The sequence below is a fragment of the Schistocerca gregaria genome, chromosome 8, assembly GCF_023897955.1.
Source record: "Schistocerca gregaria isolate iqSchGreg1 chromosome 8, iqSchGreg1.2, whole genome shotgun sequence".
NCBI classification, from domain to species: Eukaryota; Metazoa; Arthropoda; class Insecta; order Orthoptera; family Acrididae; genus Schistocerca; species Schistocerca gregaria.
The window spans coordinates 367,563,446-367,588,788 of record NC_064927.1 but is presented as its reverse complement, the minus strand read 5'-3'; the positions used below and the strand labels follow the sequence as shown (position 1 = coordinate 367,588,788).

The following is a 25,343-nucleotide window of genomic DNA, read 5'->3' as shown; positions in this document are numbered from 1 at the left end:
GTGTTAGAGACTGGTAATTGCTGTTTGAGTACCTTGAAAATTAATTTCCTTGCCTTAATCAGAATTCTGATAGCAATTTTTTTCTCAATGTTGCAGGTGAGTTGCATGATGTGGACACCCTTATCTACCTGTCTGTTACCTTTTCGTTTGTCGACACAGAGGTAAGTGTTAGTATTCAGTTGCAGCGCGATAGGATGAGAGGCCATCTGTCTACCGTTCGTAACAAAAAGGCAATTTTAAGAAACTTGCTACAAAATGTTCCTTGTGTTCCGAATGTTTCAGGTAGCACACTACATACTCTACAGAATCATTCTCTCGTAATTTCTAAAATTTTTGTGGAATGTGAAAACCAGACGAATATTCCTGTTAACTTCTAGAATCTATGGAAATGGAGACGTACTTTCAGACTTTCGGAATATAGATAGCAGGAGCAGGTAAGGGCGAGAACTCTCACGCAATGATTTCATGCATCCAAGTTGCTGATAAGAACAATATACATTGCAGAAGTTAAATATCAGGGATTATAGATTTCAGTCATTTTCGCGTAAATTTGACATGGAAGGAGTAGTAGTTTGCAAGATGTCTAAAAGATGGACACAAAGTCAAAAATATTGAAACAATTGTGTTGATCAAAACGTAGAAACATGTGCTTGTGACTTGTTGCTGTACAGAATTTCTCTGATAATTGTTACAGTCTACAGATCCCCTCTAGGAAATTTCAGGCTGTTTATGAGAAATCTACATGAGCCACTTTTCAGACTAAAGGAAATGGCAGTAAGAGGCGTTTTCAACGTATATTTCTTAAAATATAGGGGCAGGAAAAATGAACTAAGATTATTGGTTGGGTGTTTCAATCTAAATTTTTGAAATGCTAACAGTCTCTTAGGCTACCTTGTATTTAGGAGGAAACAGTGTGTTACTTGACTGTTCTAGAGCCTACTTCTTGCAGTGTCTGCAGTAAATCACATCGCGATGCACAGCGCCTAGCTTGTAGCGTCTGTTCCTGGAGTTGGATGAGCAACTTCGCTTTCGCGCTCGCTGAAATGAACCTGTAATGAAACGCGCTGTTGTTCTCTGAATCTTGTCAATCTTGCATGGTAAGGGTCACTGTCCGAAGAGCAAAACTGAAGTATTAGACTTGTGATGGGTGTGTAAGCTAATTCTTTCGTGACTGAACTAAGTTTACTGAGCATTCTTCCAATTTGTAGGCATTTGCCTTTGATACGAGTAGTTTTATGCGGCCGTTCTACTTTCAGACGCTGCATACGCTTATTACCAGATATTCTGTGGATGTGGTTATTTCCAGTGACAGTTCGGCAATCGTGTAATCGAGCAATAACGACTCTTTCCGCCTATTTATGCGTAAAACGTAACATTGTCTTACGCAGATCAGCTTCCACTCCCGTGCATCAAGCGTCAATTCACGGCAGGTTCCCCTCATTTTGTTACAGTTTTCTGGCGCTGTGGCTTCTCCACGTGTAATAGTTTTGTCGTTTTAACTGACTGTTCCGTTGGTTCTTGGTAGATTATTTTACACACCATGACTGAAAAAACGCATGCCTCTAGAGTAACCTTCTGCAATACTTACTCTTTTAGTAACGAGTTTTGGGAAGTTAGGCCATCGTCAAATAAAAATATAAATATGAGAGACCGAGTAATTTTGTTGGATTCAGATTACCTTATCAACAAGGTTGAGGTACTAGCAGATGGGAACAATGGCAGGAGCGTGTCCACGATGAGGAAATCAAAGAAAAACTGGGAATGAACTCTATAGATGTAGCAGTCATAGTGAACAGACTTAGATGATGGGGCCATGTTACACGCATGGGAGAGGCAAGGTTACCCAAGAGACTCATGGGTTCAGCAGTAGAGGGTAGGAGGAGTCGGGGCAGACCAAGGAGAAGGTACCTGGATTCGGTTAGGAATGATTTTGTAGTAACAGGTTTAACATAAGAAGAGGCACCAATGTTAGCACTGAATAGGGAATCATGGAGGAATTTTATAAGGGGGCTATGCTCCAGACTGAACGATGAAAGGCATAATCAGTCTTAAATGATGATGATGATGATGATCAAAGACTTTAGTGTAACTGCATAGTATATCAGTTGGTTTTAGAATAGGACAATTGTTAGTGGCTGATTCAGGTCTACAACGAGACGAATTATTTCACAGTTGTTCTGAAAAGAAAAATAAGTGAAGCAAAAAATAAATAAAATATATGTCGAGTGCGTTATGCCAAGTGTAATATTTTACCAGTTTGTAATTTTAGACCTGTTAAGGCACTCCTTGTTCAGTCAGCCCCTTGGGACATGTCATCAAAATTCACTATGTATTGTCCAACCTATTTTCCTTCTCTGAACAATTGTATTTAGTCATATTGCGTATTATTTAATGTGTCACATTATTGCCATATCGTAATATTCCCTCTCGTTTTACTTCATCAAACATGAACAATTTTCATATTTGAAAACCAACTAAGATTATACATGCACCAATTTAAAACCTTCAATTCCAAATTACTGGGTCACACACACATGCATATATCTTCGTACAACTGCCGAAAACCGATGTGTAAAATAATAAGTACTGTGTAACATTAAACAGTGTCGCGTATTTTTAAAATGATGGTAGCATCATCCGCTACGGAAGCGCGCTAACAGGCAGCAGTGGTAAAAAGACGCCGAAGAGCTTCCGCCGGAGCCTGTTGTCCCACGGAGAGCTGGCACTTGTGGCGCACAGTGATTCGATTAGGCCGTCGTGCCCGAGCCAGCCGCTGCACTCGGGGAGAGCTCGCTATGCGCCTTCTCGTTTCCTCGCCCCGCGGCGCTTTTTCCGTTACCGGCTCTCCCACTCCAGCGCTGGAGAGGAGGGGACTCCAGCGTCGCCAGCGGTAGCAGCAGCAGCAGCAGCAGCAGCCGGAAGCACGTCGTAAACAGCGTCCCTGCCCGCCACGGGCCGTCGCCTCGCCGCCTCTCGCCTCACAGTCCACGCCGCTGCACACGAAGCCCATCTGAAAGCTGCTTGCTGCGACCCCAAACAAGTCACGCACCACACCGGTCAGGCTGTTTTGCTATTAATACTACGTTTTGAAACGGGGTGCGGACATTTGCCACGCCGGACATTTACCACGATTTTACCTGCTCCGAAGGGTTTGGTCCCTTGTCTCCCCCCCCCCCCTCCTCCTCCACCCCCCCCCCCCCCCATCGCTTACTGAGCCTTTCCGCTGGTTTACTTAACACAGAACCAGTCTCTTTGGATTTTCCCTCATATGTCTAGAAAGAGTTTTGTTGTGTAAACAATTAAATGCATCTCGCATTGAAATCCGCACCAAATTTCGAGCCTCAGTAAAAAGGCGCCAATCTTGGAGATTTTGCGTTCGTCTAAATTATACTTGCCTTTTTCTGTGCTCCTGCAGCAGCTTTCTGTCGTGTTTTGTGTACCGTGGGGGATCAGTTCCGTTTCTTATTAATTTATTCGGTATGAATCTCTCGATAGCTGTTGATACTATTTCTTTGAACTTAAGCTACATATGGTCTTCACTTACATAGTTTGGAAGGATTGGAGACTGTCTCTTAGAAATACGTCAACCGAATTTTTAATTGCTTTTATAAATAGATATATGTCGCGGTTAGTTCTGGTGAATTTCTTTGTTACGGAATTGAGCCTCGCTACGACTGTGTGTTCACTAATCCCTGTATCCGTCGTGATGCTCAGAATTATTTGCGGGTAAGAGGTCAAGTGCCTTTCGTAACCATTTACAATGTGAATGGCCTCGCGAACTACTTCTTCAAAATAATTTTTAAAAAAGCATTTAGAACAATTACGGTAGTTGTTTTCTATCTACAGTAGGGTCTGAAATGTGTTGTATTTGCGATGAGACTCAAGTTTTCTTTTAACTGTTCAGCAACTGTTTCATCTGAGAAAAGAACCAGTTATCAATTTATTCCTCTTGTCGAATATAACCTCTGCCCATACTAAGTCACAGGAACTATCTGCTTCAATGTCGTTTGTGAGCTGGAACACACATTACATTACTTTTCCTTACGTTGTGCTTCCTGTTTCTGTTGTAGTGCAGATCATTACAATTAAGGCTTTTCCCTCCAAAACCTAGGATGCTTTCTCTGTGACCGTGTAAATACCAGAGGTAAACAATGTAGAACAACAACGTATGTACAAGCATAGCATTCTGTATTACTTCACTCCCTTATTTCTAACATTTTAAAATTGTACGTCGACTTTAGATGATAGGTCAATCACAGATGTTTTTACCTTTATTTAGTGAACGTATTTTCAGTCATGTTTTGAACATTGTCCCGCTACACTTAATTAACTAATGTTTCGCCGCAAGGGATATCGCATTTTAGAGAGTAAATTAATATGGAGTATGTCGTTCTTCTTTTCAAACATTCACATACCCATTTCTTCTTTCCTTGTTGTCTTTTGGGCATGCAGTTACAGTAATTAAAGTAGGCAAAAATGCAGTGATAAAAAAAGAAATGATTAGCGTACATTCGCATTCTCTTTACATTGTTCCTTTCTTGTTGCTCCCATGACGATGGACTGTTTCTATCGCAATCAGTAACCGTGAAAGGAAGCTACCGTACAGACAGAGGAATCTATATTTATACTTGGCAGAACTAATTACATACTGACACAATCGTCGGTATTGCTTTCGTTTCCCAAAAGTTATAAATATTTCGATTTCGAAAAAGAAGCTCTGTATTTGGCCGAGATGTCGAAGAGGAAGGTCCCTTGCGTACCGATTGTATCGAGTAAGATGTGGAGACGGCGGTTTGAAAGCGGACGGAAGTAGTACGAGGAAGTGCGTCCCTTACCTGAGGGATCGCTACCTGACGAAGGGGCCAGTGTGGCAAATGTCCGGCTTGACATATGTCCGGCGTGGCAAATGTCCGGCATTCTTTGCTGACCGGAATACGTCCTTTTAAATGCGAAATTTTTCAGATATGAGAGCTATCTACAACTTTCACAGAAACCAGTCTGCAGTCATAAGGGTCGATGGACACGAAAGCCGGGAGGTAGTGGGTATAATAGGGATGTAGCCTACCCCCATGCTGCTGAGCGTATCCATAGAGCAAGCAGTGTAGTACTCCGCGAGGGAATTTAGAAGGGTAGTTAAGTTTCAGGAAGACGAAATAAAAACTTCGAATGGTCAAAAATTCTTCTGAGTTTGGGGCGTCGGAATTTTATAATTGACAATGCGGTCCCAAACTCAGAAGAATTTTATTGACTGTGACAACGGCCGCAGAAGCATACGTTTACGAAAAACTTCGAAGTTTGCCGAAACCGTTGTTCTTGTGTCAGAGATCCCAAAGGACTTAAAAGATTTATCCACCTGTATGAATACTTCTTGACAAGAGGTTGCAAGATGAACGTCAACCAAAATTAAGCAAAAGTAGTGGAGGGCAGTGTTAAGTAAGGTGACACAGAGGCAATTAGAGAGGCCACTAACGGAGAAAGGAAGTCCAGACTACTAAAAATTAAAATATATCTAGCAAGTGCAGGGAATGCCTGCAGGGTCACCGCAACCGTTAGGACCGATAACTGCAGTGCAGCCACAAACCGCAAGAGATTTTTTCCTTATTTGGATAGTGTCATTCGATCAGCGCATCTTCAGAAGTGAAGTAGCCGAGCGTCCGATATGTGGCCATCGGCTGCGCAATTAACACTTCTCAAAGTAATCTTCACAAATTCAAATTCCAAAAAGCTGCATCCTCTGCATTTACATGTCTGTCAGGACCGCACAGCTGCGTTGCCAACACCCGAATCCTTCGCTTACTTCTCAATGAATGCCCCCGGCAATGTTACTGATGACCAAAGATCACATTGCTTGTACTCAGCACCTCTGTGGTGTAGCGCATTGGCTATTGAAAACTTCTGTTTGAAAAATACCCATTGTACAAATATGAAGTGTGACACATCGAATAAAAACAGATTTCTCGTTCCTTTCACTGAATACCAAAATAAGATAGTAACTTTACAACAAGCCGTGTAAGTCTTCGACACTTTCACAATGGATATCGATATCAGTGAATTTCGTCATTGGTACCCTTTTCACCCTAAAGTCTAGTCCCACTTCTGAAGCATTTATTTCATTTATTTCATTTGTTTCTTCCTCTACGCGACACTGATTAATGTTATACAGTAGAGGAGAAATGCAGCACCACTTCCTTAAACTGTTACTATTCGAAGTGCTTTTATCTTGGTTTTTATTTTTTTCAAATCTTACGAGTCTTGATACTTTGTTTTGAAGAACGAATTACTGGAATATCCACTTTAGTCGTCAAACTAGGCACGCTCTGACAGCTACTTTGCTGAACTTTGTGTCTGGAAAACGGTTGCAGTGTAAGCTAATTGCAGCTGTATGCAGGTAGTTAGCAAACACTGCAGAATTGCAAAATAAAGATAGAAAGTACCAACTGTACAAAATGTGTCGACTTAAACGTGCACCCGTTTGCCTGTGAAATTATCACGTCTCAGTTTACTCCACAGTGCAAAACATTCAGTGACAAGTGCTTTTAGAGCCTTTGTTCTGTCGACTCTCCCGTGTACACAAGGAACCGTAACCGATATTTTTCGACGACAGCGAAAGGAATCTTATCCAGTCTTGTGAAAGTAGGTTAGTGTTAGGTATAAGGGAGTAAGAGAAACCGTTGATGACGTGTGTCATGGCGATTAGGGGCGGTAACGGCAGTTGTTGCTTCCGTAAGCGTGTTACTTCCTTGGCAACTCGTTCGGTTCCACACGTCGAGGAATGCGCCACAGGTAAACTTGCAATGGCACTGGCGGATGAAATTATCTTAAAGCATGTACTGCCTACACCTGCTAGGTAGCGCCTCAGTGATTCGTCTCGGGCGAAATTAACACACGCTTCACTGAAGGAATGGAATGTTAACCATGTTTTGTCTTCAGTAGCCATGATAACCCAACCTCGTTATGTACATGCAAGTCGCGACATCCACAATGATTTAGTCTCCTCTACGCTTGATGGACCTCTACTAGGGTGAGGGGGGGTTGTATACTTCGTCGCCAAACCTGATCAGACATGGTCTGTTGCACACGCTTGGTCTCACACAAAGAAAAAAACTAAATAACAGCTAATGCTTTTCGTGTCATCACATATGCAACTGTTTTCCCATAGAAGTATTTCCGTTCATTTGAAACTTTTTACAGAGCAGCACTTGCAACCTGCGTCTTCAGTTATCTCCTAGATGTATTTCCAATCTCTATCTTTTGCAGGAAAAGGCGGAGACACTCTTGCTGTGGTTTCCTCTCAAAACAAGCAGTTTTTGGGCTCTACAGCTCCCTCTAGTACCATGGAAGTCAGTCCCCGATGTCTTAACATATGTTCTAACATTCTGTGTGTGGCGTTCGCTGTGTTATTCAGTGGTTTGGTATTTAACTAATTTGTAAATGAAAATGATAATCTTATTTTATTACATTGAGCAATTACTAAATAATTTTTCTCCCGGCTAAAGAATTGGTCAATTTGCTAAAGAACTCCAAGTTAACGTCGTGTTTAAGTGTTGTCTGTAAGTTGTGTAAGTGTCACTAAATCACAGTTCATACAACAGATTCTATACAACTATGGATTATGATGAAAACAGTTATCTTCAGCAAAATGATCATTAAAACCACCGAATATCAGCCGCGCGTAACACTGACGAATGTTGCCTGAATTCTTCGCAACTCGTGCGTAATTAATTTCGACTCCATACATCAGCTAGAAAAGTTTGTTATAACGTTCGTGCTATGAGCACTGTTTCGAATCATTTTCATTCAAATGAGTTCGGGACCACCGGTGCACATTTATTTTTACACATTTGTATTACGTTCAGCATTTATGTCTGTATAGTTGCGTAATTTGAATTTGCCGCAGAGACAATTGTTAAGATGGCGGCAGACAATTGATAGAGACTTTCTATTGTTAGACCAAAATAGTAAGTATTTGAAATGATTACTAAATTCTATAAACTATACTTTCATATTGTGCACTATTTAGACTTCATCAAGCAAACATTTGATTTGTTTCTAAGGGAAACACAGACAAAAACGCGATACAAATCGCTATCATCAATGGCTGCGCTCCTTGCAGCGGAAAGAAACAATTAACACAGATAATGCTTACTGAGAGAGGAATTAAAGTTACAAATAATTATTCATTCATGTTAATAATAATAATGAACTCTATTTTCAAGTAATAATTAACAAATAATTACAATTTCTTAACAGACCTCAGTTCGATACGAGTCCGGAATCTACAAAAGCCAACCAACAAAAGGTAAAAACAAAGCAAGACATACGCAGATCATAAAAGGAAATTACAATTATCATTGTCTTTGTATGATACACATCGATATGTCCAATTACGTCATAAAATATTATATAAATAATTAACATATATGTGGATTAGATAATGTCTATAATCGTTAGAGGCATATTGTCCTCTCGTCACACTGTAGCTAAAATTTATCTCGTGGATGTTACATGTGCCTTCTCCTTGTCGGTGTTTTTGCGCAGAACCTAGTCATTACTTACTTTATCAGTCTACCTAATTTTCAATATTCTTCTGTAGCACCACATCTCAAAAGCTTTGATTCTCTTCTGTTCCGGTTTTCTCACAGTCCATGCCTCACTACTATACAATGCTGTGTTCCAAACGTATATTCTCAGAAATTTCTTCCTCAAATTAAGACCTACGTTTAACACTAGTGGACTTTCTTCCATTGACTCTCAATCCGTATTCTTTACTCATTAGACTGTCTGTTCTATCCAGCAGATCATGTAATTCTTTCACTCACGATAGTAATGTCATCAGCGAATCTTATCATTGATACCGTTTCACCTTGAATTTTAATCCCTCTCCTGAACCATTCTTTTACTTTCATCGTTGCTTCTTTGATGTACAGGTTGAACAGTAGGGGCAAAATAATTCCTTCTCGCCATATCTGTGAAGTCTGAGATTTTGGCTAGCAAGCAGGGCTTCTGTGTTGACAATTGTTGTAGTATGTCATTCCTCCATGTGGGGAGAGTTCGGTTTGTACATACTGTGAGCATGTATGAAATTTTTGGTAACATAATTCCATGACAAAGATAAGTAATTGGTTCGGACCTCTAGACACTATATTAAAATCAACATATTGAAATCTATGTCGTTATTCAATTTCAGTACTGTACGTCTCCAAAATTGCAAAGCGCTAGTAATTTAAAAAAATACACAAAATGTTGTTTACCGGTTCGTATTGGTAGTCAAATGATAAAGTACGTATATCTGCAAACCTGATATAGAAGTTAGTCCGGACAAGGTAAGAAATAATTAATTTTGGCCACGCCACGGATTAATACCTGGACGTAGATTTATGCATCTCCGCAACCTTAAAAAATGGTACAGTAAATACGCTCTTCTATATATTGTAACGTCGTTCGCTGGATGTAGAGGGCGCCCCACCTATGAATCCATAGGCGCGCTTTCTCTGTTATTTCGACAGATATTAGCAGTGTGTAGCTGGCGTCACCCCAGACAATTGGTGCTCTTCACGTCTTTCAGTTGACGCCCATTGTCTTACTTTTTAAGTGGAATTTTACGTGGCCATTCGATAGAGAGGAACCACATTAGTCTAGTGAGATATTCGTTCTGTCTATATGTATTAACAGAGAGACTGAAACACGGAGAATAACGAGCATTCCAGCAGCGGCTGAGCAGCACGCTTCTTCACGGCGGCAGCAGTCGGCGTAGGCCGGGGCGGTGGTTATTCCTCATGTTTCACTGTCTCTGAGACTACATACCGGGAAAGCGAACATCGCTCCACCCTAATATGGGACCATTCTATCGAATGGGCACGTCAACTACCACGTCAAAAATAAATTTGTTGGCAATGGGCATCAAACAGGAGCCTTCGGTCGACACTGCGGGCCACATGAAAGACGTGATGAGCAGTAATTGTCTAGGGTGACTCCAGTTACACGTTGCGTTATAAAAACTGCAAAGTTCTGCAGTGCAATGAATACGATACATTTTGTGATTTTTTTTTTTTTTTTTTTTTTTTAATGCGAGGTGCAGCCACTAGCAGCAACAACTACTTCATTCTGCCTGGCCAAGTAGGTACCAGGTCAATTCAACTGTCCCTTTTTCGAGCTTTAAATGCCGCTCAATGGTCCTGGATTCGTTTTCGGCGCTCTTTTTTCCCTTGGGTCCACGCTTGCCTTGTCTTCAGTTTCGGATTTTCCTGGAAACCTTTGTGTGTTGCTAGTTTTTCTTTAAGCGGAGCACGGATTTTCGATATCTTCGGGAGAAATTTCCACATATTTTTCAACTTCTGCGAACCAAGCCTCTATTATTATTATTATTATTATTATTATTATTATTATTATTATTATTATTATCGATTATTCCCTTTTGAGAGAGCCATTGAACTTAAGTAGTCATGATTTCTTCTTCTTTCTTCGTTCTTCCCAAATTCTCTTCATACGTTCACCTTGTTCTCTCTTGCATTCTTCCGACCATCTTTTTCCCGTTCTGTTCTCTGTGTCTTCTGGTTGAAGTGTGTGTTTCTGTATGATGTTTCTAAACTGTCCTCTATTGTTTATGTTGCTTTGTGTGATCCCCAGTTCTTTAATGTCTTCTTCTGCTTCAGTGATCTACTTTGTCTTGTTTTTGCTCTTGTTTACTATCTCAAAGATTTGTCTTGTCAGCCTATTTTTATTCATCCTGCTGATGTGTCCATAAAATTTCATCCTTATCTTTCTAATGGTGTCTGTTATTGTTTCTATGTCTTTGTAAATCTCTCTAGTTGGCCTCTTCATCCAAATCCCTTCCCGAAACACTGGTCCCTATATTTCCGTCGGAATTTTTCTTTCCTGCTTTTCAGTCTCTCTGATCTTCGCATGAACATGAATCACTGTACTTGTTATTATTGTTATTTATTCGTTGGGGCCATCTAGGACCACGTTAAGTCGTTGCACTGAGCACTGAGCCTGGCTTTTTCTGAGCCCAGATTTGCCTCATTCGTTGTGAGTGGGCCTGCTGGCGCCCTTCTGTCCAAAGTACACCGTGTCTCCTTTTTTCGTTTGCTCGTCTCTGGTTATTCCGTTTGTCACTTTCTTCTTTCGGAAAAGAACTCTGTCAAAAGCATCTTCGGGTTTGGCATGTAGCATCTGGAGGTCGTCTTTGGTGTTTTTAAACCATGGCATCGTTTTTTTTATTGTCTTGAATCACAAAAGAGAAACATATTTTTGATTTACCCATTTCCGTCTATTCGTCTGAGGTGGCCATAAAATCGTGCACATCCTTTACGGATTGTGTCTGTAATTTTTTCTGTTTTACTGTAGACTTTCTTGTCGGATCTGGTTTGATGGATGCCATTCTTATACTTAGATCCTAAGATTCTTCTAATGATTTCGCGCTCTTTTTTCTCCAGTTCTTCGAGGAGTCCTTTATCAGCGTTTAGGGATAAGTTTACGGCTGAGCACAAAACTACTGACTTCAAAACTGTTTCGTAGTGACGTATCTTGGTGTTCTGGGAAAGGTATTTCTTGTTACAGATCGTGCGGGATGTTTGGTAAGCTGTAATTGGTATCCGTTCAATAAAGGCTTCCTTATCCAGTCCATTTTTCATGATGATCTCACCCAGGTACTTGAATTTGTCTAATCGCGCGTTGACCCCATCTTTCATACAGAGTTTAAGTGGGGCGTCTTTAATGTTAGTCATGACTTCTGTTTTCTAAAATGATATTTGCATACCAGTTTCTTCAGCGATTTCTTTTAACAGATCTATTTGAACTCTAGCGGTGTCTGTGTCGTTTGACGGAATGGCAATATCATCGGCAAAAGCGAAGCAGTCTACCTCGATCCCCTTCTATTTGCTTCCAATTCGCAACGGGCTGTATTTGGTTTCCGTTAATCTTTTGCGACAGGTTCTGATGATCTTTTCAAGGACGCAGTTGAAAAGCATTGGAGCCAGGCCATCACCTTACCTGACCCCTGTTCTGACATTAAAGGAATCCGATAGACACCCGAGGAATTTTACTTTGGATTTTGTATTTGATAGGGTAGCTCTAATTAATGCCTGCAGTTTAAGGTCAACTCCGAACTCATTTAGGATGTTCAGCAGGACCTCCCAGACTACGGAGTCGTATGATTTCTTGAAGTCCACGAAGACAAACACGTAGTGTTTGGACCTTAGAGAATAAAATCTGATTGTTTTGAGGTTGTAGATCTGCTCAGCTGTTATTATTATTATTATTATTATTATTATTATTATTATTATTATTAGAGTAAAATACGTTCTAATTCCCTGCGCACGTCTGAAAGGTAAATAAAATACACCAGTTGAATTAACGCCTATGTGATAGGGGAAAACACAAAAGCTCTAGACACAGGACATAAACCACAGTATGAAATAAAATCCCCTGGATACCAGGGCATGACATCGGATCACTCTGGGAAGCTGTCCTCCTTGCAGAAAGAAGCACATTGTGAGCTCTCAGTGTCTGGAAGGAACCATGGGCGCCCGCAGAATTTTTTTCAAGAGGAACAAGATTCGAAATTTTCTAGTCTTGGTAATAACTTACTGTTTCTGTGATTTTGGAATGGAAAAGTATTATGTTCCAAGAATTTGACAATGAATACACGAAACTTATTGCACCTCAAGATATTGATAGCTAATGGTACAAAATGCCAATTATATTTCAATACTCAATGCAAAGTACGCCTTTTGTGCCATCTTTTATGTGCCATCTTTTTTGATTCATCGATCTGAAATTATGTCCTCATGCGATTAAATCCATGGTATCCAACGAGTGACGAAATAAAACTAAAAATATTCGCAAAAGCAATGTATTCAAACTTTAATAATGTTAGCTTGAAACAGAAAACTAAAATTCTGAAATAGGGACAAAAAGTCAGAATGGCTGAGAAGATCCCGCTGGATATATATAAAGCCACATTAGTACCTCTCGAAGTGGGGAAACAGAGAATGAATTGAATAAGGATTATTCGACTTTTATGCTGTCCACAATACTTGACTTGTTTTTGAAGCTTCAGATTTGTTCATATTAATGGATTTATTGCATTAATTTCATGACTTTTATTTTTTAGCGTTGACTGATATAGTTCAACAAAATGTGTTCTGAGTACTACATTTTTGTGCGTTGATCTGGTAAAGCGCAGCCCGTGATCTATATACGATTAGACGAATTTGGGAAACGTCCCAACTGTACTCAAACGAGCCAGTGGAATCAACATTTAGCAGCGTATAATTCCAAGAAGTCAATCCTCGTCTCTCCAGCTCGTTTTATTATTGTGGAGCATGCCAAACGGAATGTAGAATTCGCAGCTATGTGCGTGTATATGGAGCTCTGTAGCACCCACAGACTTAGAGAAGATCCCTATCCTTGAGAGAACCCTTTTTATACCTTGGAAATGCACGTTGTTTTCTCCTCTTTTCTATCGTAGAAAACGATATTTTTTTATTTGACCTGCGTGTTTGGGATTAAGTATAGATGTACACACCGGCAATATAGCATTTCTGTGTTCTTGCGAGTGTACTATAATATCTCTAGCGAGTAAACCTGAATGCAGAATCCGCAAAGCATCACGAGTTTCCTTTTTCCGCAGCCAAATGGTAAACTACTGTTGTAATTCCGTCATACGTCAGGGGAGGAGTGAGATTATGGGAACTGGAGACGGATGACAGGCAAGTATACTGCTGCCGTGGTTGTGTGTTGACGATCGGCGACGGAATCCGTGCACGACCGTGTTATATTACCCTTTCTGCGGCCCGGTAAGAGCTGAACGAGGAAGCGACAAGTTGAAGGCATTACTCGCATTTTCGCACGGTTCTGTGAAGGTTCGTATAATTCTCGACTGCGTATCAGCGCCGAAACCCCAGCCGCACCAACGTATCGGTATAATTTTCCGTGAACCGAGTGATACCTAACAAGGGAAAGCCCGCCCGGCTAGCCGCTCGGTCTAACGCGCTGCTTCCCGAGCGGGAAGGCGTGCCGGTCCCCGGCACGAACCCGCCTGGCGGGCGAATCCCAAACACGCAGGTCAAATAAAACAATATCGTTTTCTACGATAGAAAAGAGGGGAAAACAATGTGCATTTTCAAGGTATAAAAAGGGGGGAGGGGACGGCCCACTAGGTGCTGAACCGCACAATAACCCTGGGTTCGGGTGAGGCGGCAGTGGTGTGGGAGGACTGCTATGGCCTATTCTGGTTCTGTGAACCGCTGAGGGCTACGGCGGGACGAAGCCTCTCCGTCGTTTCTGTGTCCCGGGTTTAATACAATACAGCAAGGGAAACTCCTCATCGCACACCCTCAGATTTCTGGTATTAGAGCCCCAGTAGACGGCCTGTCGTAAACTGAACACCGATAACGCATGAAAACAGGGAGAAGGTCTTGTGAACTATGAAAAAAAGAAAAAAACAGAATAGGTACGGTGAACTGTCGAAGGACGAAAAGTGCAATATAGAGCAGCATAGTACAGTATTGGTGTCGTGGTTCAGTGGTCACGGCGTTCGACTGTAATCTCATGTTCGAAATCCGATTATTGTTTTCATTTATTTTATTTTTATTGCTTTCTTTTACCTACTCATATATGTAGAGGGTTACTACACGGATGTTTCTTAGTCAAATCAGGGATTACAAGGGCGTCATACTAATTGTAAAAGTACAACTGGATTTCACGGGAAGTGTCGCAAATTTACTGCATAATATATAATATGTGTGTGTGTGTGTGTGTGTGTGTGTGTGGTATGTTGAGTGAGCGTTAAAAAAAAAAAGTTAAAAATAGTTGCCGTTCGTGCGTTGGAAGAAGGTTGGTCGCGAGCCAAGGACCAGAGTTCGATGAGCACTTTTTTTAATTTATATTTTTTTCGTCATTGGCCACATTATTTAATTTATATTTGAGGGGTAACATAATAACAATAAAAAATCAGATGCATTTTCATGAAGTTGTTTCTTGAGGAAAAAAGTGGTTAGTGTTCGCGCTATGCAAGAGGCTGTGGACGAAGCAACTGTTCGAATCCAGCTATCTATTTTTTTTTTCATCAGTGGTCAAATTATTTATTTATATGACATTTGAGAGATAATATAATAAAACAGAGACCCGCGTGCATTTTCATGAAAAATAAAAAATTAAACAGCAAAGCGAGCGAACCGTGTTCAAACCTCCCTTGTGCCCAATTTTTTTTTCCGCTTTTCCCTGTATTCAAATTTCTATTTGTCCGTTCACAAATGGTTCAAATGGCTCTAAGCACTATGAGACTTAACATCTGAGGTCATCAGTCCCATAGACTTTGAACTACTTAAACCTAACTAGCCTAAGAACATCACACACATCCATGCCTGAGGCAGGATTCGAACCTCCTACAGTACCAGCAGCACGGTTCCGGACTGGAGCGCCTAGAATCGCTCGGTCACAGCGGCCGGCCCTGCCCGTTTGCAACAGCGAGCTGTAAGGATGGGACCTATAATGATAGTTGATTCTGCACAACTGCTCTATTTGCAGCAGAAACGGGAGTCGCAAATGTGTGATGACAAGGCGAAAAGTCAGTAGAACCCTCCAGCGAAAAACACGTCTGGTGTGTTATACACGGCATTAGCGACAGTACGTGTGTTACATGATAGCAATCTCTTACTGACGCACCTAATCTGTGCGCCTGGTGAGTGAGATATGTCTCCCCGCCCGATTAATGGTGTTTGTGTGAATCTGAATGTGATCGCTCCAAAGGAAACGCTGAAAACATAATAGTTTGTCACATAAGATGCAACAAATGAAGGCAACAATGTTATAACCATACAGCTTCTCTGTGCACTGTCCAAACAGTTTTTAAGGTTTTTGTAGTTCCGTTCCGTTTTGGAAGTGTTGACTCTTGAATTCCTTAGTCGAAACATAGTTCACACCCATTCAGTTGTTATTTTGATTTCTGTGAGACTTCTATGTGGTATCTCGCCTGCTGTCACTATTCATCACATCTACTTGTGACGGTAACGTATTCTTACCACATGACTCATTCTATAACCAATGTGTAGTATGAAAACTGCGAAGACTACAGAAAGAGAATAAACATTTGAATGGCGGGGCGGACAGTTCATAATGCTGTGAAAAAATAAATAAATGGCACCAGGGAGTTGTGAACATGGCACGTCCGCTCTACAGTCCAACACGGTGACCACTTAACCAGGACGCCACAGCGATCCCTCTTCGCTTTGTATTGCACTTGTTAAGCTTGAACCGTTCACTGTTTCTATTTTGCTTTTTTTTCAGTTCAGTACACCTTCTTCCTGTTTTCGTTCTTTATCTGTGTTCAGTTTTTAACGGGCAGTGCGCTGGGTCATCTTACCATTAAATCTGAAGAGAAAGCGATGGGGAGTTTCCCTCGTAACAAAAACCCAAGACATATAGTGAAACGTTTCTGTGAAGTCGTTTCAAAGACGATTGTCGAATTCGGTACAACTTATTCACTTTACTACCTCATTTTAGCTCAGTTCATGAATTCATCCAGAAAGACTGAGCACTCAAATAAGGCCTATTGAATATTATATATATGTTTTAATGTGGGGTTTCGGTTTTGTTTTGTGGGAAACGCTGAGTTGGTCATCGTCTGCTGGGAGCACACGATGTTGCTTCTCTTTCGAAGGAGAGTACAGGATGACCAACTTAGCTTTCCAATACATGAACAGAGAGGTTTACACATCTTAGTGGAAAGCTGTTTTTGTGTGTGAGATTGGTGACTGAGGGATACCCCTCTGGTAGCTTCCGCTGCACGGGAAGCTAGGTATACTTAAGAACTTTAGCTTAACTGAAGCGTGTGAAGCGAGTTATTTTTCCGAATGTGCCAGAAATTATATTGCTTTAAATAGGAGATTTTTGGGTGTTTGAGTTAAAAGTGTGGAATTTACTTTGTTCATTTTGAACAACGATGAAATAGAATTTCAAACGGTAAAGCTGATAAGGAAAAGCTGGTTAGGATCACTTCAACCGTACGTGAGTGTAATACTGTGACGAAACTAGTATGATTTTTAATGATTTTTAATCTTATATTTTGTGGAAGTTGCTTTTGTCTCTGTGTCGATTCTGTGCCACATGTTTGGTAATCAATGACCCTTCTGGTTCAAATGGCTCTGAGCACTATGGGACTTAAGATCTATGGTCATCAGTCCCCTAGAACTTAGAACTACTTAAACTTAACCAACCTAAGGACAGCACACAACACCCAGTCATCACGAGGCAGAGAAAATCCCTGACCCCGCCGGGAATCACACCGGGGAACCCGGGCGTGGGAAGCGAGAACGCTACCGCACGACCACGAGCTGCGGACGACCCTTCTGGTCCACCACGGCACCGCAATAGGCTTTATTTTGACAGTCTGCTTGTTTAATGAGCTATAATTTCTGCAAGAATATCTGCTCTTTCGTGCGCTTTCTAGAAAGCAGCACAACAATTTGATTCGGAATGCACCACGTGCTCTAGTTCGGCCGTCTGCAAGCAGCAGACGCAATTAGTATTTTGAATAATTACCGCACAACCTGCATTGGTTAAACCTCTGTCCAGAATAGTGCATACGCAGAATCGTAATGCCAATCTCACACTGAGATACTTTTATCGTATGAATGCAAAGGAGATGATAGTATCATTGTCCCCCACTCCCGTTTTCTGCGTTTCTTCTTGCTGTAGTTAAACTGTGCTCTGTTACATTCTCACGTAATTCTTACTTAAATATTTCTAGTCAGGCACCAGTTACGAGCAATTAGGATGTGCAACCATATACTTAGACACAATAAATAATCTACGTGAAAGATAAATGCTGTGGTGTTGATGTTACCCACTTACTCCGATTTCCAATCCTGAATTAATCAGGTTGTTTCATGCACGACATGGAGTTCTGTTTATCTGCCTACTTAAAGAAATTTGCATACTTGTAATTAAATTCTTAAAGTAATTAAACTAATAATTTTCCAGCTCCACTTTTTTTCTAAATGGTTAGGAAGGGCTTGGGCTGGTGGTGACTTCGAATTTCTGATTTTTTATCATTATTTATGTGAGAGAAGCAGCTAGAAATGCGAGATAACGCATATAGCTCGATGAGAAACGTCTTACAGATAGTAATAAGTTAGAATAGTGATTACTAAAGCTACGGTATTGCGTGTCACGGTCGCAAATGTTAAATCAGCAGGCCAGTGAAGTCGCAGACAATGATTGCTAGAAATCCCAGAGAATTCTGTAATGAGTAAAAACCCTGTCCTCAGATTCCAGCAGGGGGCGAGGACCGCCTCCTGCCCCCTTGCGAACGGCTGTGGATGGAGCGACGCTACGAGTGTCGTGACACCCGGTGCGAGAAGTTGGAGCGCGCGCCGGAGAGGAGTGTAAAACCAGATTGTAATTAAGATACAGCCGCCGCCTCTGTAACGGCCGTGTAAATGTGCTGGGCGCGCCCAGATAGTCGTTTAATTTCCTTTAATTTGCGGCTCGAAGAGCGGCGCTCGGCGATGGTTCGCTCCGAGGTGCTGCGCTGCCCGCCTTATCGCGGGTTCGAACCTCGCCGCATACAAACGGCTCCTTACCGTAAGGACAGTGTCGCACGGCGGGCGCACATCCTGTCCCACGGGACGTGCGGCCGTCATCCGCTGCAAGCGTTCAACGGGCGCCGCGGCCGCTGGCAGATGCCGTACGCTCCAGTTCGTCCTCGAAGCTGCCGGCGTGATTAGTAGGGGTGAAAAACACTGGAATTTTGTGGGGAAAAAACAAGCAGTTTGTAATTGGCCTTGGCACAAGTATGCCATCGGGACGAGAAGTCATCGGGTCTGCCTACGGTGACAAAGATTACGTCGCTATCTGCGATGGAGAGGTGATAGTAGCCACCTCTCCAAACGGGATTATGCAAACAACTCAGCTAGCCGCTCAGAATCGTGCACTCTTCAGTGCACCAGAGAGCGTTTCACCGAAGACTGTGACCTCTTGCCTAAGATACGCATTTCAGCCCAAGAATGTGAAACCTTTCCTGTGATGTGAAATACAGGCACTGGAATATTTTAGATTACTTCAAGATGTTCAAAGTGCCAAACTGCGTTAGTCGTGTTTCTGCAGGAAACTTTGTAGTGGATTAAACACATCAGAACATGCCAAGCCAAATGATTGCTTCTATGAAGGCCAGAACTGGACCAACGCACTACTGACTTCGTCCATTTGCGAAGCTGTTTCAGAAATTGTAATCATTTATATGTCTGTACATGTAAACCACATCTACCGATTTCCGTCCCATTTGGACAATTCCTTCGTGGTGCGTCTTTCCTGTGTCTTAGAGTGTTCTTGTTCTCTGTATCGTTCAGTGATTGTGTAGCGTCAGCGAAGGCCGCCCTCGGCCTCATAGTGTGCTGTCCCATTCTGAGTTGAGAATTCACCCCATTTTTATTACTTCTAAATCTTTTTGTTATTGGTCTTGTTAATTCCTTCAACCATTACCTGGTATCCAATCAAACCGGGACACCTTGCGAGTAGCATCATTGCGACCACCGTACTTGGTCCCATACCGGATAGGAAATTAGTCTAAAACCTCAAAGGGCGCCGCCAGAGGTGGCCTGGGGGTTCTAGGCGCTTCAATCCGGCTGAAATGGTTCAAATGGCTCTGAGCACTATGGGACTTCACTTCTGAAGTCATCAGTCCCCTAGAACTTAGAACTACTTAAACCTAACTAAGCTAACGACATCACACACATCCATGCCCGATGCAGCGGTCGCGCGGTTCCAGACTGAAGCGCCTACAACCGCTCGGCCACAGGGGCCGGCTCATATTATCATCACATTCCACTAATGTAATCACCTGTGTGTCCTAGCTTCGTATATCCCGCGCCCGGGTTCCCGGGTTCGATTCCCGGCGGGTCAGGGATTTTCTCTGCCTCGTGATGGCTGGGTGCTGTGTGTTGTCCGTAGGTTAGTTAGGTTTAAGTAGTTCTAAGTTCTAGGGGACTGATGACCATAGACGTTACGTCCCATAGTGCTCAGAGCCATTTGAACCATTTTTGAACCTAGCTTCGTATATAATACTCTGCCTTACGTTATCCATGATAAACTAGGTTCAAATCGTCGCCCTCATTCTCTGTTTTTTCCTACATCGTGCGACGAAACCGTAACGGACGGCTTTGAAAATTTCAAGACTGATTACTTCGCTCCTTCTTGACTAATCTCCGATGACTTGTATATCGCCGGCCGCTGTGGCCGAGTGCTTCTGGGCGCTTCAGTCCGGAACCGCGCTGCTGCTACGGTCGCAGTTTCGAATCCTGCCTCGGGCATGGATGTGTGTGATGTCCTTAGGTTAGTTAGGCTTAAGTAGTTCTAAGTTCTAGGGGACTGATGACCTCAGAGTGCTCAGAGCCATTTTCAATGGGCTTTTGATATCAATCGATGCCGCGGTCGGGCGAGTTGTTTTCGTTTACTTCTCCCGAGATTACGAGCCCTGTGCCACACGGCTAGGGTTGTAGCGCCCTGTCCACCGATCTCGCCGTGGAACCTGTGGAGCCGCACCTCGCGTAGGGATGCTTGAGGAGGTGCAGTCGCCTGACCTACCACCACCGCAGGGGGTAGGCGCCGCGACGCCGCCCACTGACGTCAGCGCACCGTTGCCGGATGTGCAGGCAGCGGCGCAGAGCGTTGGCAAAGGCCACGCCTTCTGCGGCCCACGCCTCTCGTCTCTCCGGGCCGTGCATCACGCCGAGGAAGTCGCGCTTCGCCAGAGGTAGGCTGTCGACCCTCAACTGACGAAAGCAACGGTAGATGTCTCTGCGGTCAGTGTATCGCCAAGGCTAGTTTTCACGGCGACATTAAGTTCTGAAACTTGTTTCAGGGAACGTGACTGTAGAGTAAAAACGAGTTCCATAGTTTTGTGAATGCAAGTTTTGGCAGCTGCAGCAGTATTAGTGGAGATAATTCTTGCCTGCCTGAGATCTATAGATAGACAAGAAGTAGAAAACGTGTTTTATTCCTGACTAGATAACACAAAGACGTCAAGTCGATTTCTAGCGACTTCGTTGCAAAAATTACTACAGAAGACGCGAGAATTTCAGCCATCTGAAAATATAAACAGAACACTTCACGTCTCTTCTTGGCAGAGTTAACAATGTGATAAGGAAGGAAGATAATATAACGCGTGAAGCATTGTCGCCGAGAGTTCTATCGGTTTTTGGCACAGTGAGATTCGAATTCGTCTGTGCGCTGGATGCTGTCTGTTCCACAACTAAATGATTTACTTGCTTGTGTATTTTGTAATTTGTGGATTTGCTTCTGTGGGAATTAATCGTCAGTTCACAGGTGTGTACGAGTGGCTGAAGCGCAGCAAAGAATCACCGCATTTTTTAATAATCTGCACCACTGAAAACCCAGTAAGACCTGTGTATAGCAGAGCTATTCAGTAATCAGATGAGAATATAAAAGCCGTTGCAAGAATCTCATGCTTTGTCGCACACGAAGACAGAAAAATCTGCTATCCATCTCTCCCACATCGATGGAAAAATATAATCTTATTAGTTCTCATAGCAAAACTTATGAATTCCTCATGTTGGAGTTCGCAGGCCAATAGCTGTTGTCTTTTGACACGTTGTTTGGACAGCATCTCTGGCTGTCTTTTTCAAACTTGGCGAGCGCAGTGTTCACGTTTAAGAGCTGTTAGGTTTTTTCCTGTAAGAGTGAACTGACGCGACAGCTACGACCCTTCTACATTCTTGGCCTTAATGGCTCATTACTTTTCCGTTTTATCCTTTCTTTTCTTTTTTTACATTCTGCAGACAAAACCTTAGGAGAAATATTCCGCGGCCAGCTCTGCACGTTTCGCCTGCTCCCGGCTGGAAGATGACTTCATTCGGAACGCTTGCTCCCGCGATAACGGACACGATGACGATCGCCGCATACGTCACTGAGTCAGCACTAACTCACCGCTGCTGAGAACGGGGCTGATCAGAGCCCGGATAGCTCAGTCGGTAGAGCATTAGGCTTTTAACCTAAGGGTCCAGGGTTCAAGTCCCTGTTCGGGCGAAACATTTTAGGTGCTCAATTTCCTAGATTATCAAATTTTAAAAATATGATGACATTCTAAAAATTTATTGAAAATAGCTCTCGAGAAAGTGGCTTCATTACTGAAATCAACTTTTGATAAAAACACAGAAGAAAGAAGGTTATGAAGAATGAAGCAACGAGCTTAAGCACGAAAGCCGCAGATGCTGACTCGGATGAAGAGGTCGAATCAGGAGAAAAAGCGGAAGCATTTGCATGAAGAAGATCTGAAACCTAGACGAGAGATCCTGAAGACACCTCGCGGTAGAAGCTACTAACCAATAAATGAAAATATCTTTTTCAAACGGTCTGGCGTCATTTTTTGACGTTCTGATTGGTCATGGTATATACTTTTTGGAGAGTACATCTTTCGATGGCAAAATCCTAACCCCATCAGGTATGACTTAACATTTCCTACCAGCTGTAAAGTGCTCTTATCGAACAGGCATATACGTTCTTCTTTTAAAGAGACTCTGACCGAAAAGTTGTGAACCAACTGTCTTATCCTCATTCCCCCTTCCTCACCTGCAACTTTTGCATGCGAACATATTCAGGATCTTTCAACACGGAACGTTCTAAATCGCTTTATCCAGTCTCTCTTTGTAATCAGGCCTTCATATTCGGCATCTCACTGTGTATATTCCCCCTCGCTTTGTCTCCTTCTTTCCACTGATTTAAATTATATCCCGCCGACACTGTCTCCACCATATCTCGGCAGCTCCAAAATTCTGGGGAGACAAGTCCCAATTATTTTTTCCACATATATCAATCTGTTCAAAATCTCGGTCCAAATTGCGCCATGCTCTATACCTATGTGTTAAAGTTGTCTTAACTGGGAGGGTCCAGCAATCCAGCCCTATGTATAGTCTCCACTCATCTGTATTTTTCATTTACGTTGACTCATCTCTGCTTCGCTCCTACTGCTCCTCTCTCTATCCACCTCTCTTTCTCTTTTATTGCCACTGTCTCTCGTTGAACATCAATACCTCCTCTGTCTTTTGCTCCCACTGCTATTGTCTCTTCTCTTTCTCTTTCACTGCTTTCCTACCTTCACTTCCTCCTCTCTCTTTCTCTCCCACCGTCACTCTCTCTCTGGTACTCTCTATCAGCACAAAAAAGCGCAAATATGTCCGCATGCCACAGTGTTCGATGAGGAAGGTGGAAAGGGAGTTTAGGAATGTAGTTCCCCACTTTCGTCGCAGTCCTTTAAAGAACAACATATTCGCCTTTTTGACAGAAGCATTTTTCAGTCGGTTGCCTTCTTTTTCCCGTAACAACAGTATGCGCTGCTTATATAACAAGAATTCCGTACGTCAGTAAAGTTTCCACACATTTATATGCTTGCACAATTATGAAGAACAAATAAGTACGTATAATATAAGGGAACACCGAATCGTTCGCTTTATATTTTTTCTAGATAGATTGTTCATAAATCTCAACTTATTACAAACGCCCGACCTAAACAATAATCGGATGTATGTTACTGAATTTATAGTTTTATGTAATTTTTTGCAGTGATTTTAAGTTTTGTTGAGGCATGTTAAGACCCTTTTCAGCCCTTTTTTTTATCCCTGCTGTACCACTTTGTGCATATTTGTATAGGTGTGAAGTCCACATAATACAGAGACAGCGCGTCATAAAGTTTTATTGGTGAAAAAAAATGCTGACTAAAAACAAGAACATCATCTTAAGAACACATGATAAAAATTTCAACGATCTGCCTTGAACAGAAACTGTACAAGTGGCCGTCCCCAGAATTCGTACTTTTCGTACCCAAAAATCATGATTTCTCGGGGACTCCTCACGGACCGCCCATGAACAAATGGTGATCTTATGAGGTGCCTAAGCTCCAGCCGAGACCACACTTGACGCGAAATAACTAACCGATTTGCTCAATTTGCCTGTGTTGGAGAAAGTGTTGTAATTTTTGAGTTTTGACCCTCTACTGTATAATAGCTACTGTCTGTCCCTTCCTCCGATAGCTATACAAATAGTCGCTAGAGTAAGAGCTACGCAAAACATTGCTCTCTGAAAAACTGCATTTTTGCACGTGGCGTTTTGGAACATACTGGTACCGCGATTTGACGTGCATGACTCGATAAAGTAGAGCATTATACCAGTATAAGACATGTACCAATCAGCCTCAGCCATCTGTATGGTCAACGTTATTTAATCAATTATCTTTATCATGGGTAACATAGGGCAGAGTACTATATTCGAATTTATGACACAGGAAATTACATTAGTAGAATGGGATGATAAAATGAGCCGGCCGCTGTGACCGAGCGGTTCTAGGCGCTTCAGTCCGGAACCACGTGGCTGTTGCGGTCGCAGGTTCGAATCCTGCCTCGGGAATGGATGTGTGGGATGTCCTTATGTTAGTTAGGTTTAAGTAATTCTAAGTTCTACGGGACTGATGACCTCAGTTGTTAAGTCTCATAGTGCTTAGAGCCATTCGAATCATTTGATAAAGTGAAGGTCAGTTCTGCTGTCCTCCGCCTATTTTCAATTGACTCGTGGTAACTTTCTGCACAAGCAACTTCTAGTAAACGCACTTGATAGTGCAGTTATTCCAGTTGAAGATACCAGATATACCTCAAATGATACTTTCCCCGAAGGTCTGATGACATCAAGGTAACAAACTCTGCTTCCAGACAACTACTCATCGCAAGTTTACAGTATTGTGGCACTGAAGTTAACCTCCGCTCTAGAAATTGTTGTGGTTTAGGAATAATGGAAATATTTTTACACTTCACTTTTCGTCTTCTGTAGCATTAAAAGTTGTATTTGCGGACCAGGATATAATGTGAAATCCAATACAAGGAAGGGAGGAAGGCAGGGAGGGAGGGAAGGTAATTCAGAGCCCTGTTCACGACAGGATCAATTGAGAAAGAATAAGATATCGGCCATTTTCATTTCCAGGAATCATCCCGGCATTTACGATAGTGATGTATAAAATTGGCCCAAAAACTGAATGGCCGGACTGAGATCCAAACTGCTGCTTTCCAAAATGCAAGGCCAGTGTCTCAACACTGCTCCTCTGTGTCGTCATGACCTTTTTTGATGCGGGCCGCCAATAATTCCTCTCCTTTGCTAACCTCAGGAGCACTTGCATGGTATGACTACAATTACTCGTAACATATACTCCAGTCTTTGTCCGACCATACAGTTTTTACCTTCCACAGTTCCCTCTAGTACTGGAGAGTATTCTCCTAAGTCTCAACACATGCCCCTATTCTCATCAGTGTTTCCTACATCCTTTCTTCGCCGATTCTGCG

The 25,343-nt window shown here is 42.3% G+C and overlaps 1 protein-coding gene and 1 non-coding gene across 2 annotated transcripts in view; both read left to right on the top strand.

The window, feature by feature from the left end:
* The window catches only part of LOC126285424 (uncharacterized), a 1,121,207-nt gene that overhangs the window by 158,006 nt on the left and 937,858 nt on the right, over positions 1-25,343 (top strand). The window lies entirely within an intron of this gene.
* Trnak-uuu (transfer RNA lysine (anticodon UUU)) lies at positions 21,975-22,047 on the top strand. Its single transcript has one exon. It is a non-coding gene; the product is annotated as a tRNA-Lys (tRNA).